Source organism: Harpia harpyja, chromosome 4 (genome assembly GCF_026419915.1).
Source record: "Harpia harpyja isolate bHarHar1 chromosome 4, bHarHar1 primary haplotype, whole genome shotgun sequence".
Lineage (NCBI taxonomy): Eukaryota > Metazoa > Chordata > Aves > Accipitriformes > Accipitridae > Harpia > Harpia harpyja.
Genome location: NC_068943.1, coordinates 55,065,347 through 55,081,237, shown reverse-complemented (window position 1 = coordinate 55,081,237; position 15,891 = coordinate 55,065,347). Strand labels below are relative to the sequence as shown.

General features: G+C 43.9%; 2 long non-coding RNA genes across 2 annotated transcripts; both read right to left on the bottom strand.

The window, feature by feature from the left end:
- Nucleotides 1-441: 441 nt before the first annotated feature.
- Nucleotides 442-4,680, bottom strand: LOC128141290 (uncharacterized). The gene is made up of 3 exons (XR_008234943.1): nt 4,443-4,680; nt 2,853-2,936; nt 442-733 (listed from the first exon to the last, which is right to left on the bottom strand). It is a non-coding gene; the product is annotated as an uncharacterized LOC128141290 (long non-coding RNA).
- A 1,729-nt stretch (nt 4,681-6,409) lies between these two features.
- Nucleotides 6,410-15,268, bottom strand: LOC128141303 (uncharacterized). The gene is made up of 3 exons (XR_008234948.1): nt 14,979-15,268; nt 9,426-9,569; nt 6,410-6,724 (listed from the first exon to the last, which is right to left on the bottom strand). It is a non-coding gene; the product is annotated as an uncharacterized LOC128141303 (long non-coding RNA).
- Nucleotides 15,269-15,891: the final 623 nt, after the last annotated feature.

The window sequence follows — 15,891 nt, the reverse complement described above, 5'->3', positions numbered from 1 at the left end:
TCTTTTACTGAAGGAAGTGTGCCTTCTCTCCAAGACATATATTGCATAAGATATTTTGGAAATCAGCAAGCAGATTTGCAGTAGCATTCAGGTTCCTTCTTCATGTTGAATTTAGGATTACAGGGACCCAGGTATAATTTCATTAAAAAATTAAAGGGAGTGGAAATAAGCAGTCAAAATTAGCATGCAAAGTAGAAGCTGTATTTTTTCATGGGTGAATATTAATTCTACAGAAAATAAGTACTCCTCTTAATAAAACAGTTCTTCCTTTTAACCAAAGACATTATTAAAACAAGAAGCTCTTTGAAAAAAATCCTCAACAAATATACCTGACAAAAATAGCTGTCTTCCTTCTTTCCTTGCTTTTTTTTTTCTTTTCTCCCCTTTTAGGGAATTCTTTCTTTTTATATTCTTTTGTTGTCACATCTGTGAGGATATTTGTGTTGTTTCTTTCAATATATTTCAGGTAGCCTGGCAGCACGTGTATTGTAAATCAAATTAAGACCCAGGCAGGCGACATGAAGGGCTAAAAAAAGTTACTGCAAATCTGGGAAGAAGTGGGAGAGAAGCTGGAGTCAGAGCAGGTGCCTGGCAGCAGCTCTGTGGGTGCAGGGCAGGGGTCTTTGCCGGTCTCCTACCTTGCAAGGGGTCAGGTTCGTCACCCCCTGTGTCACGAGCTGCTCTGTCCACCCGTGCTGTCACGTGTCCAGAGCCTCTGGGCCTGTCCAGCCCACTAAAATGAAAAATAAAGAGCAAAAGTAGCAAAGCAGGGTGCGAGCAGTGCAATAGTGCAGAGGAAGGGGCTGTGGGAATCTCACCCCGTCTGCAATCCTTGTGAACAGCTGTGCCTTGCTCTGGAAAGGGAACTGCAGGTATTTCATGGGAAAATCACCTTTTTGGAGGAAATGGCAGCACATATCCCTATGCCAGTTCAGTGGGAATAGCTCCTTAGCATGGGAGATGTTAAAAGAAGCACGTTTGTATCTGTTCTCTCCTTTTGACACCAAATAGAGTTTAAGTTATAAGAATACACAATAAGGACAGGTATGTCTGCAGGCATGTGAAAGTGTACGCATCAGCTTCTCAGCCTGCAATGCCCAAATGTAGCCAACAGACTGAGCAGCTCAGCAGGCTAGAGAGGATTAACACATCAGGAGCAAAATGTAGCAAAAAAGCACTTTTTTCCCTCCTGTCCATGCTGCCTTCCTGAGTACCGGTAGAGGGGAACATGCTAAAGAGACTGTATTGTACCAAGTGTCATACAGCATCATTAAATTTCAGATGTGCCAGCAGATAATTTAGATAAAGACCAACAGACACAAAGACACACAGAAACATTATCAGCCATGACTCCAAGGATGACAGGTTGTTACCACAATTTCCTAAGAGGCTGCAGCTGTGAACTCCCCTTTTCTTTTATTTTTTTTGCCCTCCCACTCAGCAACCTTCAGAAACAGGAGTTTACGTCTCTTTTAAGTTGATGTGCTACAAAGGAACCAAAAGAAAGCCTCAAGGGGAAGATATTGGCTTTAGCTATTTGATCCAGGTTTTTACATTGCTATTCTATGCCCAATTCTGAGAAAAAGAAATCCCTTTATCCTCTGATTCCCTACCTAATCAAAACTAGGCTATTTTACCCAAATAGCCAAGCCACATTGCTTAACGCCTGCATTGATTTCAGCCCCGGGAGAGTAAGATCTGAAAGATTTTCCTTGAAGGACTAGTCAGAAAGGAGACTAACTCCTGCTGCTGCTGTTACGAAGCTCCACCTTTGTCACAAAATATTACTCTTCCCATCAGGAAAACAAACGGCGCAGCAGTCTGAGGAGGGACTGTGGGAATGCAGGCAACGATGGGTGCAGGCAGCAGCACCGCTCTGCCCCGAGCAGTGGCACAGCACCTTCCAGCACAGCGTAGGACCGAAAAGGGATGCTGCAGCCCCAGCTCGGCTTTCAGCGGGGCTGTGCATTTTGCCTGCATGGGGGAAAGTATCAGGGGATGATGGTCTATAGCACGGCCTCCGAGTTGCTGCAGGAGTAGGGAAGCGTGGCTTTTAACAGGGCAGGTCTAGTATTAGCTACAGCTTCCTCGGCAGGCAGATACCTTCATCGCATTTCTTGTAACCCTAGGGAGGGAAACAAGAAAAACTACAGCACCGGGGTGTCAGTGTGATATTCAGCACATCATACACAAGTACAGGGCATCTTCAAACACCCACCCCAGCTCTAGCAGGACTCCCCTGTCCTGGGGAAGCAGTGGCTGCAGCCACCCCCATGGAGCCAGGGGACCTGACCCTGACTCCCACCCTAACCTTAACCTGGCCTGCCCCCACGGATAGAGATCTTGGGCAGTGGACAAGCAGTTTTCCACAGCTCACACGAACAGAAAATCTTAAAAGGTTTCAGGGTTCTACCGCCTCCACAGGGTAGATATTGCCAAAGGTGGGGAGAAGGAGAGGGAGGGTTATCAGCAAGCAAAGTAGCATTAAAGATCTCTCTCCTGAGAAATGCAGGCTTTACAAAATGCCGCAGGGAACTCCAGCATAAGCTAACACCTATTTAGTATCTCAGTTTTCCTGGAGATTTGCAGCAGGATCATGGAAGTGTGGGGATCTCTCACTTCTTACAATTTTCCTTTAAAATATAACCTATCGGACAGGCAGGAAAGACGAAACACTTTGCATCGCTTCCAGGGATCACTACTACACAGAAAGCACAATTATTAAATCAATGGATAAATCAAAAGCTACAACTTGTTTTTCTTTTACAGGTGTCAACTCCAGCGCAGAAGATCGCAGCTGGGGAAGCTGATTTTGGAATAAAAATGAAAAGTCCTTTCTGTAGATGTCTTACCAGTAATAAGCTGTGGAGAACACAATCCCTTCAGCTCCCAAAATCATGCAGATGAAACCCAGCCGTCATTACACAGTTGGGTCCCTAGCAGCAGCAGAGAGAAAAAGAGTGGATTTCAAAATAGTTTCAACTACAAGATGAAGCTGTTCAATTCAGTCAGAAATTGACTTGGAGGATTCACTGTGCAAATGAAATACTGTGCTTGGGGTTTGTTTCTTTGCTTTCTAATACCTTTTTTTAAAAATTTTATTTATATTTCTAACATTTCCTCACATTCTGCTCTGTCTTGCCCTTTACTAAAAGAAAAACTTATGCTGCATCCAGCCTTCAACCCAACACAAACTCTAAACCTGTTCTTAACCTCATTCCTGCAATCTCAAAGTGTCATAACATCAAATATAGCTAGATCTACTCTACCAGCACAGGTCCTGCTAAAGCCAACATCCACTTCTAAGAGCAAGCCCTAACCCAGACCACTGGTCTCCATGAATTCCAGATTAAGGTCAGGCTGATACCTTACCCTGAGCCCTGCCTTCACTCTACGGACTCCCAATACCTGTAAAATGAAATGTATCACTGCCAATCCCCGATCCAGGGAAGAAGGCTCTCCACTAAGCAGGGCTTACCTGCTTCTGCTTTCCCCTAAATCTCCACTTAAATCTTACCCTGACCTTTGCTTCAGTATATCAAGGTTAACTGCAATGTGCTCGCACTGGCAAGCTAACTCCTTCTGAACACTGCCTTACGCCAACTTATCTTTATGTGCTGACAACAAGTGAAGCAGAAATAATGGATTACTTTTTTTTATTTTTTTGCAGCAGAGCATCCCAGAAGACCTTGCGCAAGGTCCGTGGCCCATGCTGCCCAAGGAGATGCCGTTGCATTGCCATCCCCTGTTGCTGTTACTCATGCTTTAGTAAAGGCAGGCAGGACCCTGAGGTTTTCTCTAAACAGAGATGCAAAGATGAATTTACTGCTTCAAGAAACAGAACTGGTGGTGCAGAAAGCCACCAGTTACTGGATTATGATTTGCTTTGGAGCTTTGCTGGCCAAGCCTTCCATGAAGGCATTGATACTTAGGCTTTTCTCTTTTGTTCTTTGGGTGGGATTTTTTTGGTTGGTTGGGTTTTTTTAATTTGTTTGTTTATAAAAAGGTCATACGGTCCTGTCTCCTATTTTCTCATCTGAAAATTTATTTAAAGGAATCATCTCCTTTTTGCCCTTAGTTAACCCCAAAGGAATGAGAAGATTCTGATAATATTATGGAAAACTTTGTCCAGTCAAAACATTGACAATTGGTCAAATTTTAAGCAAAATACATCAGGCCTGTTTTAACAGTCATTTTTATGAGCTGGGTTTGCTTCCAGTTTCAGCTGGGTATCAGTATTTCTAGGGCTCGATCCAGAGCTCTGAGCATCATGGTAGTTGTTACCAAGCCCAAGAGCTTTTGGATCTAGCATGCTTTGCCCCCAAAGACTGTTGCAAATCCATCCACACAGCTGCTAACCTGCCCCAGGTGCTGCAGCTGCATACAGCCTAGGAACAGCTCAAAAGCTTGCCAGGAAAATAGATAAGCACATTGAGGGGTACCTGCAGAAATGATGAGGAAACCTCAAGTGATCCCACAGGGAGCATGATCAGACCTGAAGATGGTTGCGTGAAGTGATGTGTGATTTCTTGCATCTTCTTCATTTCTAGAACATCCTCCCCCCCTTTATCATTGACAAGCTGGCTATTAAATTGTAAGGCTGGAAAAATATTCAATGTTCTCCTCTTCCCTCACTGAAATTACACAGAAATGGCACAGCTTCCCACTGATGAATCCTGCACAGCAGCTCCAGCCAGAGCAGTCGGACACCTGCGAGAGGAAGGTCTGTTTTCTCAGAAAGAGTAAATCACTCCAATATATTGTTCAAGACAGGACAATGCATTCGGGACCTGCCGGTGAAGGCAGAAGTTGCTCTCAGCCCATCCCCGTGCATCGACACATCAAGCAGCAGCAACCTATTGTGACTCTTGCAACAGTAGCAGCATTTCTGTGAAAGACAAAAAAGAGGTCAGCCAAAAGATGAGGGATTCCTTGCCTTCCTCCAAACACACTCAGCTTGAGAAGGAAACTAAGTCACAGGTTGCAAATTCTGCAGACAGCCCAGGCAAGCATCCAGCAGCCTTTTGGTCTGGATCACCACAACCCCAGAGCGGCTTCCCTTAAGGGAAATACGGATCCACTCTCACCTTCGGTTGTTTTTGGCAGTGCTAACAATGTCTTTGTCAAACACTAGGCTAAAAATATCCTTCGATGCCTGCACCTGGATTCTATTCTTTCTCAAGAAAATCTTTTTTTTAATTTTTTTTAATAAGTGCACGCATAGACAAAAGAAAGCAAAAACAACAGGGGAAACAAAAGCATTACTGAAGATGATTACAAAGGAATCTAATTTAATGAGCTCATAGCATACCTTCTTTTCTCTGTTTGGCATCTTATTAATATGTCAGATCCTTTTTGCTCTAAAACACCAACTATTTCCAAAGTTCATGTTATGTACTGATGTGCATCTGCTGGAAGGTGCTTTGTACCTGAGAAGCAGAGTCACCACTGGGGTTGCTATGGCAAACAAGCTTTTCTATCGGTAAGGAAAAGAAAATGCTGTATAAATACTGAGTAATTACTCAGAGAAGTAACAATGCTAGAGCAAGATCAAAACCTGAAGTAGCTTCACCCAGTGTAATGCAGCCAAAATCCCTTTCTACAGTTAATGGAGATCTGTGACTGCACCATATTCAATTTGTTGGTTTTTTTCAGAAGCTAGTCTTCTAGGCTAAAATGCAAACTGTGCTTTCACTCACATTGGTGTAAATACAAACTACTTTGAGTGACTTCAGTGATATTATCCTGACTGCTTTAATCTGGACTGTAATCATTCTCTGCATTGCATGCCACCCCATCACAGCTGCATGCTTGCACAACTTCCCTGGAGGTTACCAGACCCAAACACTTGCCTCACACTTTTTTAAAGGTGTTTGACCAAAAAGTCTTTTTACCCCACTGCAATAAACCCACTCTGGAGTTTTCAAGACACCCAACTTCCCAGCCAAGCACTTAGATGACCTTTCTGAAATTTTTATTCAAATAGGTGGTTCATAACAGCATGGCATATATGAGTAGAATCAGTTTTCTGCTCCATATTTGGGAGGGTTTTCCTTCACCACACATTATCTGAACTGAGTAACTGTATGTCATGCAACTACTCTGCCTGTGGGTTCACGGGGCAGAATGAAATCAGTGTGCTGCACTTCTCAACAAAAGTGACTAAATGAAAGCTATTCAAACGGAATGGCGAGTGGTGAAATCCTCATCCACTAGAGTATTTCTGATAGGTCCCTGTGGGCTGTACATTGGCCCCATGCTGCTCAGTATCTCTGCCCATGATTTAATGGGAAAAAAGAATACATCACAATAACTACTAGTCATGTGTCACACAAGACGTATGACACATGCACACAGTGACACAGAAATTAGTAGGACGATAAATAACAACGAAGCCCAGTCAAGTAAATCCAGTGAAAGGCAGCTGCTAGTGGAGACACGTTTTAAGTTGCCGCATTGAATTCATAGTTAAAGGGAGCTACTCTGGTTTTCCAGCCAGGTAGCTGCGAAGACACCCTCCTGCTTCTTCTGTCTGCTGGTTCTTCTCATCAAACAGGGGCTACTGAAAAGGTCAAGAGACTGAATTCTCCATTGCTGGTGCTGTGCTTACCTTTTATCCCATAGCCTGGAGGCACCAAAACCAAGTGTGAACTTCAGAGCATCCACCTGGGAGAAGAGGATCAAGTGAGGAGACCGGTGGGTGGTAGATAAAAGAGAAGAAAGCCTGGGAAGAAAAGAGACGCTTTTCATAGCTCTATCAGAAAGTCAGAGGTGTGTCTAAAAACACTAAAGCAAATGGTGTTATCAGATTAGGGGGTCGTTTATTAGTACTCATGAACAAAACAAAGCAGAATTTTGTCCATCATACTTTTAAATCAAAACTTTTTCTATTGTTGAAAAAATATGTGCAATTAACCTCTTTAGCCCATTCCTGGATGTCAGAATTCCCTTCTGATTGATGTGCCTGTTTAAAGGCTGCATCCAACCATTACAGTACACAGCTTATTCCATGAAATCTTCCATGTAAACCTCCCAGTCTGCCGCAGACTATCTGACATGCAAAACCAAACCCTCTCGACCTTCATGAACCGACAGGCATATCCTCACTAAAGTTGCATGAAAAGTTAATTTTTGCCTTCCTACTGGCTGTTGTTTCTCACTGTAGAATAAATAATGCCCCAACTTCTGAAAAAAACAGATGTATTTCTGATACTGTTGCTATAAACTTTAACCATTAAAGTAGGAAAGAATTTAATAAACCAAAGTTTCACAGCCTTGTTACCTCATTACAGTTATGCCTCAGCACGATGCAGTCACTAAAGTATTTCTCATCACTACATAATTTTCAGGCTACTTCTCCCAATTTCATAGATGACAAAACAGAAAGCTGAATAGCTTATGTAGCTGCATAAATCGCTGTACACCTAATGTCCCACAAAAAGTCTGCCACTGAATCAGAAATCAAATACCATCCCTGCCAAGTCCCAATTTCTCCGAGCCTGATGTGTGGTGGGGAAACACTTCCAGAGGGAGGGCAGGGGTTGCAGCCAATGCACCTTAATTTCTGCTTTTGGGTAAGCAGAGGATGTCCATAGACAGCCACTGCTGGTGAGGCCACATACATTCAACAGTATCCAACAACAATGTGAAAGTAGAGTAGTGAAAAGAGTGTCAGCCATGTACTTTTTTTTTTTATATATATATATATGTATATCTATACACACATATATATATGCAGGCTTTCTATTTATCTAGATTTTAATATGAAGCTACAATAATGGTCTTCATGGTTCCCACATCTTCATGTGTCACTTTCTGTGGGCAGCTTCTCTATAAATGGAAAAGATGTAATTATAATCAAGCCTGTACAATCGCCACCAAGGTTAAAACCAGATAAAGAATCTCCCTACATTCTTGGTCATCATCTAGCAGATGTAATTCAAAAGCCTGCTCACAGGGTCAGGGAGAAGGTATGTCCATCCTTCTGCTCACAGATATTTATAATCTTTCCCTTGCAACTTTTTTTCTGAGTGCACCAAACAGCTACAGATCAATGGTCCATTTATGACCCATTTCTGGGGTCAGAAATGCAAAGTTCAGACCTTTCGTAATTCAGAAAGAGAGAGCGCGCACATGAGCAAGACAGCATGTACACGTGTACGAAGAGAATATACAATAATGCACAGGCTTGCAGAACCAGAAGCAGAAGGTGACTGTAACCTGCACCCATATTTGCTGGATACAACTTCCAATTTTGTTCATCCAACTGCTTGACGCCCTTCCATTTGCATTTGCATAGATGTTTGTTCAGGGAAACAGGAGCTGTTTCACAGAAGAAGGAACACAGCTGTAAACATCCAAGATGCCCTGAATGGTATGTCCACAGCTGACAAGAGGTAGGCAGAGAATCGGAGTTCTGGAAACTCTTACAGCGTGGCTTACAGAGATGTCCTCTTGTGTAACACAAGAGAGGGCTGAGCCCCCACTCCCAAACTGGTCTTGGGTTCATATCCTTGCCCCGAGTATTACAGAGAGCACCATGCCCTTAAGTCCTCCGCACTGCGCAGCACAAGACCCCTTCTGGGCTTACCAAAGGCCAATATCAACAAAATGTAGTCTGTCCAAATTAAGATTTCTTGGTTTTCTCATTCTCCAGGCGCAGCTGAAGCTTTCCACCCCATTTTCAAGGTACGTTCCTCTCCAGCCCTTTGAGCTTTGCAGCTACAAGGACAAAACTTCCGAAACACTTCCCTGCCTGTCTTTCCACTGGTCTTAAATGCTAATATGTTATATAACTCTGCTGTGTGCCAAGGGACCCTTTACATTATTTAAAGGCTGTCAGTCAGGTGTGAACCTTTCCATTGATTTACCTTTCACTTCTCATCCTCTCCTGGATGCATTAGGTGGCTGCAACCCATGACTGGTATTGAAGAATAACAATTTCATTTGTTTGAATCTGACTTAGCGCTGCTCACTTTTGCAGCCCATATAATTCTCCTTACCGTGGTTTGTGTGACATTAATGACAAAATAAATAATTCAGCATGGTTTTCACCCAAACGTAGCTCTGTCAGAGACTAATATACAATCTTTGCTAGCTTATTTAATGACACAAGCCACTGAATTGTACTTTTAAATGTTGAAAGTCTCATTTTAATGGAATTTGGTGGCAAAACTCCCCTGAGACCCAATGGTAAATAACAGGTACGATCTCCCGCTCCTGTTCCTGCCATCCCGCCTTCTCATTTAGCTCTGGCATTTATGATCTGCACCCACCCAGCAGGTCTGTGCCTTCTTACCCTGCACATCATACAAAACAGGCTGGCTTTTTATGAAGCTGCACTTAGCTTGAAGGGACCATGAACTGAAGCTGAACAGCACCAGGGATGTCTGCACAGGGTAATTAGGAGAAAAGACAACACTTACTTCACTAATGAGACCTGGCAGCAAGACTTCGTGAATGAAACCACTCCTGTTCTGGCTCTCAGGGCGGTGGGTTCAGTGATGAATCCAGTCACTCCGAGCATTTCAGGAAGGCTGCTTGGCTACAGAAGCACTTTACCAAGACCACTATTAAAAAGAAAGAAGGAAAAAAAACAGAAAGCACTCATTCTTTGGACATTCATGACAAAATTTCCAGTAACTTCATGAGGCCAGGATATGCCTCTTACTACCCACTCCCCCAGTCCCTCTACTGGGTACTTTTTCTTCATTTCTCATACACTCATTCCTATCTGCCCTGTGTTCATTAACGCTGTCCTTGAGCTGCCATGCTAAAATCGGTGTCAATAGCTGTATAATTTCTGCATAAAGGAACACTCCTACCAAGAAAAACCTTGCAGCTTACAGTGTTGCTTTCCCTTAGAAGTGCATCAGCTCCAGAATTATTTCAGGCTTGCATTTGGATCAAGACCCTTATTTCCTTATGACTTTATGTTCACTTGCTTTTCTTTTTTTTCCAGGCACTTAATTTCTCTGCAAGCAACATATTGAGAGATGCCAAATACATCACGCCAAATTATTCTCCCCTGGAGCAGGGTCAATTTGATATTCAGATTGGCTTTTCATTTATCCTGGGTCTGCAAAGTGATTTTGCCTTCTTTCAACTTCAATTTACCTAAACTCTTGCTATCCGATTTTTGATTTTGCAGAATTGAACTGTCTGGACTGCTATCCGGGGTGTTTTTCCTCATGTCCACAGAGTCTGTTTTTCTTGCTGTGCAATTGCAATTGCTGTTTGGAAAGATCATAGTGTGCATTAGGTAGCTGATGAAATAAAGCCTAATGAATTCTCATGGAGAGAGAAATCATTGCAGCTTGTGATTTCAAAATCATGAATAGCCCATTTCCTTCAAAATAAGAAAATAATGATAGATGATACATTTCAAAGTATACTCTAAGTAAAATTGCTAATGGTTTCCCTGGAGCTGGAAATTGTGTGCCAGGAAAGGGATGCATCTGCCCCCGAAAGCAACTGTGATTAAGAGGGAGTCACAGACAAGTAAGGTATCTGTTTGGGTTTTTCTTCCCCAACCCCGGCCAAGACAACTATAACACACCAACCAGAAAGTTTCTGACAGCCCAGGTCCCTTTGCAGCCCACACTTACCTTGGGAACCCTTTCACAGCCCCACTCCAACCATGCTTTAGCCTCTTTCTTGTTCTCCCAGCATGAACCCTAGCCCTAAGAATAACCATAACTCAATGATAACCACACAGTAACTCCTGTATCATCTTGCAAAGAGACATGTCTGGAAAACACTGGCTCCTTTACAATAAGTGCCTGGTTTAAAGTGCTGGTTGGCTAAATAATGGGATTAGTTGAAAGGCTATTGCTTTTAAGCCAAAACCTAGAGTTTAACATGAAAAGTTTTACTTCTGAATGTCATTAAGGCTACCTGCTCAGTATAGACTTTAGCCACAACAGTGACACCAGCACAACTGGGAATGAGCAGACAGAGGGTCCCAGAAAATTTTCCTGAAATTATTCAACCTTGTTGGTTGAAGTCACTGTTTTGTCCAACAGCATTAACAGGGTGAAATGTAAATATCAAACTGGAAGATAACTTATTAAATGAGATGCAGATCAGGTAGTGGGAGAACACAGTGCTCCATTCCTTCAGTGAGTTCATTTACTGAAGCTGAAAACCCCAAGCAAACCCCAAATGCTTAAGGTACACACAGTTAACTTATTCACATCCTTCTCTTTGCAAACAAGCTCACACAATTCTAGGGTTCAAAACTCATGTTCCTTCATATTGCTCTAAACCTACCATTGCAGACTGGACAAAAATGCATAGCTGAGGTTGTCATCAAGTAGATGACAATCACTGACACAGCAATGGTCATATTCTAAGTCTGCAAAATGTTCCCTATCCAGAGGATACTGGTACCTGAGAAATACCAGAATTGCCTGACCAGCCATGCTCCATCTCTGGTGACCATTACCCTACACATTTAAGCTCACAGCAAGCACCCTTAAATTTCAGGGCTGGAGTCTGCGCTGCATGTCCTAACTCCATGTGTCCTTCCTACAGGGCAAATGTATCAGCCCAATATATCAGCTAGAGAAAGAGGCAATACTTAAACTGACACCATGGGGACATGAGCACTGGTCTCATAATATGTCATGTATGGAAACAACAATCAGAGTGGCCTCTTTGTATAAATTGTCGTGGTTTAACCCCAGCCAGCAACTAAGCACCATGCAGCTGCTCACTCCCCCCCCCCCAGTGGGATGGGGGAAAAAATCAGGAAAAGAAGTAAAACTCGTGGGTTGAGATAAGAACGGTTTAATAGAACAGAAAAGAAGAAACTAATAATGATAATGATAACACAAATAAAATGACAACAGCAATAATAAAAGGATTGGAATGTACAAATGATGCGCAGTACAATTGCTCACCACCCACCGATCGACACACAGTTAGTCCCCGAGCGGTGATCCCCCGCCCCCACTTCCCAGTTTATACACTAGATGGGACGTCACCTGGTATGGAATACCCTGTTGGCCAGTTTGGGTCAGCTGTCCTGGCTGTGTCCTGTGCCAACTTCTTGTGCCCCTCCAGCTTTCTCGCTGGCTGGGCTTGAGAAGCTGAAAAATCCTTGACTTTAGACTAAACATTACTTAGCAACAACTGAAAACATCAGTGTTATCAACATTCTTCGCATACTGAACTCAAAACATAGCACTGTACCAGCTACTAGGAAGACAATTAACTCTATCCCAGCTGAAACCAGGACAAAACGATCCAAGAAAAACATTGCAGCCAGGCAGAGAACAACTGATGGCACAGTGGAGCTCTTGCAAAGGGCTATATTCCTGCCTATACATATGGTTTGCAGTCTGATTTGCTCAGTACCATCTTTTGTTTAACTGTCCATTTAGTTTAAATTGCATGCAATACTTATGGAAGCATACGTGGGACTGACATGAATACAAATGAATTACTTAGGTCTGCAGTTACGACAATGACACCAGGAAATTAATTCCCAGGGGCTTTAAAAGGGGGGGGGGAAGAAAAAAGAAAATCACTGTTGCCTTTTATTTGAGTTCCTGATATTTTCAGCTTCTAAAAACATTACCTTAGTTAACTTTCTGCACTAAACTTTTTTATGATAGGAATAAAGTTCCTTTCATTACAAATAAAAAAGCATATTCCCCTGCATAGCAGCCCTGCTATCATATTTAAGGAACCTCCCAGGGTAGAGCTATTCCAGATTACAGAGAATTTTCATTTGAACCAGAGGCTGGATTGCACTTTTCATTTCTGTACGCCACAGCAGACAGGAGCAGCCGGCTGGGATCCTTTAGAAGCAATGCTGTGCTGTTAAGCGGAGTGACTGCATTCAGCAATGCAGCAATTCCCAGTGACCCCATAAATTGCAGCCTAGAAAACACTGACCAGTGCCTGGTCTCATTTGTCACAAACTGCGGGAGCTGCTAACTTCCAGATGCCCCTCAGTCCTCCTGAGGAAAGGGCCATGACAAAGAGGGAGGGAAAGGTGGAGCTCACTGTAGGCACCGACTCCTTGGAGCAATAACTATTTTGCTCCTGTAAAGCAACTGCTGTGGGATTTTGGAGGCTGAAATCCGCTGTGCTTTAAGCCTGACAATGAGAAGCATTTTGTTGTTTTGCTCCCAGCTCTTCCACCCAGCTGGGGCCTCAGAACCCCACATTTTCCTCTTCATGCCTTGCTTTCCCTTGCCTGTCAGCTTTGGGGCTGGGGAGGAGTGGTGATGACTCTCTTCAAGCCCTTGTGCCAGCTTGATCACAAAGGTCAAGATGAGTCGGTGATCTTGTGTAAAGGTTTGGCTCCTTTGAGAAGACGCTTTTTAAAACCAGCATCCCTGGCACCAGCTGAACAATTAAACGCTCACAACCCAGCCCACCGCTCCTGTCCTGCAGTGCTGCAGGCTGCAGTGGCAAGCAGGGCGCAGGCTCCTTGCTCACCGACACGTTCAGAAGTCTGGCTGCCAAACCCACGCACAGCCTCCTCCCACACCTCTGAGATACTCCAGGTGGTTTTGTCAGCAAAGCAGAATACTAGGATGAATAACACTCCGATACTGTCAAGGACAGCGAAGAGCAATCAGCACAGCCAGCCCTGCTCCAAATGCTACCAGAATATTTATAACCTGAGTGTTTTGCCCAGAGAGCTGCAGCCTAATTTAGGCTCCTGTTTCCTGCTTACTTTCCTCTCCCCAAACACATGAGAGTTTTCTGTCATTAATCTCCAGTCTCATACTTCCAGTGTCCTGAACTTGTATTTCTCTCCATAGATACAACCTCTCCTCCTACTGCACAGAGTTGCCAACCCAGTCACCTTTGCTGGCAACACTTAACAGCTTCACAGGATCAGGCCCATTACAATGAATAAATCACTCCCAGCTGTCTGTGCACACACTTGAACAAGATTAGTAAAAGTGGTTTCACACAATGGGCAACCCAGCCCCAGCTGTATCCTCCCATCTTGGTTTAAGAGTGGCTCCTTTCAGATTTATTCCCACTCCTTCACAGTCATTTTCGCTGGCCCAGCAGTCAGTCCTCCTCAGCGTAAGTGATTGTGCTGTTCGTTTTATCCTTGCTGAGCTCAGCCAGTGCAGTTGTGTGCACTGGCACAGATATCAAATGCAAGGGGATTTTAGGAAATTAACTGGCAGCAGTGACACTATGGGTAAGGATTTTCAGCAAAACCATAACCAGATTTGAAGTGATGTGGAAGTCCCGGCAGGAGCAGGCACAGGCACACAGAAGTTGCGCAGCTCCTGCCACACTCGTTTAATTCAATGAGGGAGGAGGGAAGGAGCGCACAGCCTGACTGCCTGCCCCTGCCTACGGCACCTTGCTCAGTCTGCTTGAAGGATGCCCCAAAACTGGCCCACATCCCTCTGATATAGCCTCTATGTGACCTCTGTGCATTTTGAGACTCACGTCCCCTTCGGAGGGTCTTTTCATGCCCTGTCTTTGCTACAGCCTCAAGAAACACCGTGTCTGCCTGAGCCTAAAAGGCGAGATGGCTGGGCATCTCTCAGCTTGCACTTTGAGAGGAGCACAGCTCATTTCCTATGCACTGGAGTGAACGCCTTCCTTGCCTTCAACCAGTGATGCACATCATACAGAGGAACAGTGGATTAAGGACTTCACCAGTGCAAGCATATAATTGCTATTAATGCTAATGGGAAACATTAGCTATTTCAAAGATGCTCTTTCAGACAGATTTTGTGCATTAAATAGAGGTAGGTGAAATGTTGCAGGACAGCACTTTATTCATGAAAAAAATGCAGAGCTGATTGACTGAAACGACTGACCATCACTGGAATGGGAAAAATGATCAAAATGCTTTCAGTTTGTATTTCAAATTATAACTCAAGCCTAAGTAAAAGGTATTGAAAAGCCCTCAACGCTACCAACAAAAATCAAACCTAAAAGGAAAGGATTTTTAGTTTTGCTAGCTAACAAATAATTCAATTACTCACCCGGCACTAACGTGAGGGCAGAGAACCGGAGCGTTCCCTGCCATCAGCACGGGGGAGATTTAGGTGGGTAATTCCATTAGCACTGTGGAAGTCCCTTCACATAAGTCTTTGTGGCATTAATGAGGAAATGAGGCATCAATAATACAAGAAGTTTGGGAACAGTTCCTTGGCTCCACTTCGGGATTTCAAGCAAGGACATCTCAGGTTTCCCATCTCTGCCAGAGCACGGCTTGTGCATTGCTGAATCTTCACCTAGGCTCAGGGCTTGGGCTCCACTGCAGTGTTTTGGAGGTCTCACAGGGGCCCTGGAAGCAGGGAAATGTAAACCATTGCAAGCAACAAGAAACCCAAGTGCCATTTCCTTAGCATTCACAAATTTGGATGCCCTTTAAAGCTGTGCATTATATTAAGCGGTAAAGGAAGAGAAAGAGTTAACCATTCAGGAGGGAGCGGATTTGCTCCATGCAGCAAAACGTGCAAAACACTTGACTCTGTAACGTCCTCACCAACTAATTGTGCGAAGGCTCTCGGTGTCGCAGCTATTGTTTCATCTCCTTATCGGCACCGCACACTGCCGCAGGCTCTGAAGCTCTTCCCGAGAGGGCTCCCCCCGGGATGTTCGCACACACGAAGAGCCCCATTAAGATGAAAGTGCTCCCAGCCTCTGCCCCTCTTCCTGCACGCTGTCTCTGCAGACTCGCACGATGTGGAGCAAAGGAACAGATTCGGCTTTTAAGTTAGAAAAGTAGCACTACTGCTGGGGGCTGGGAGGGAGGAAAGAAAAAAAAAAAAAAAGAGAAAACCTGGCTGCTATTCCAGTGGTGGTTCTTCCCAGGAAAGCTCAAGTCTCTAGGCCTGCTAGACCTAGAGATAGGACCTGTCGAATCAATCACTTTATGTTTTCCAGCAGCTG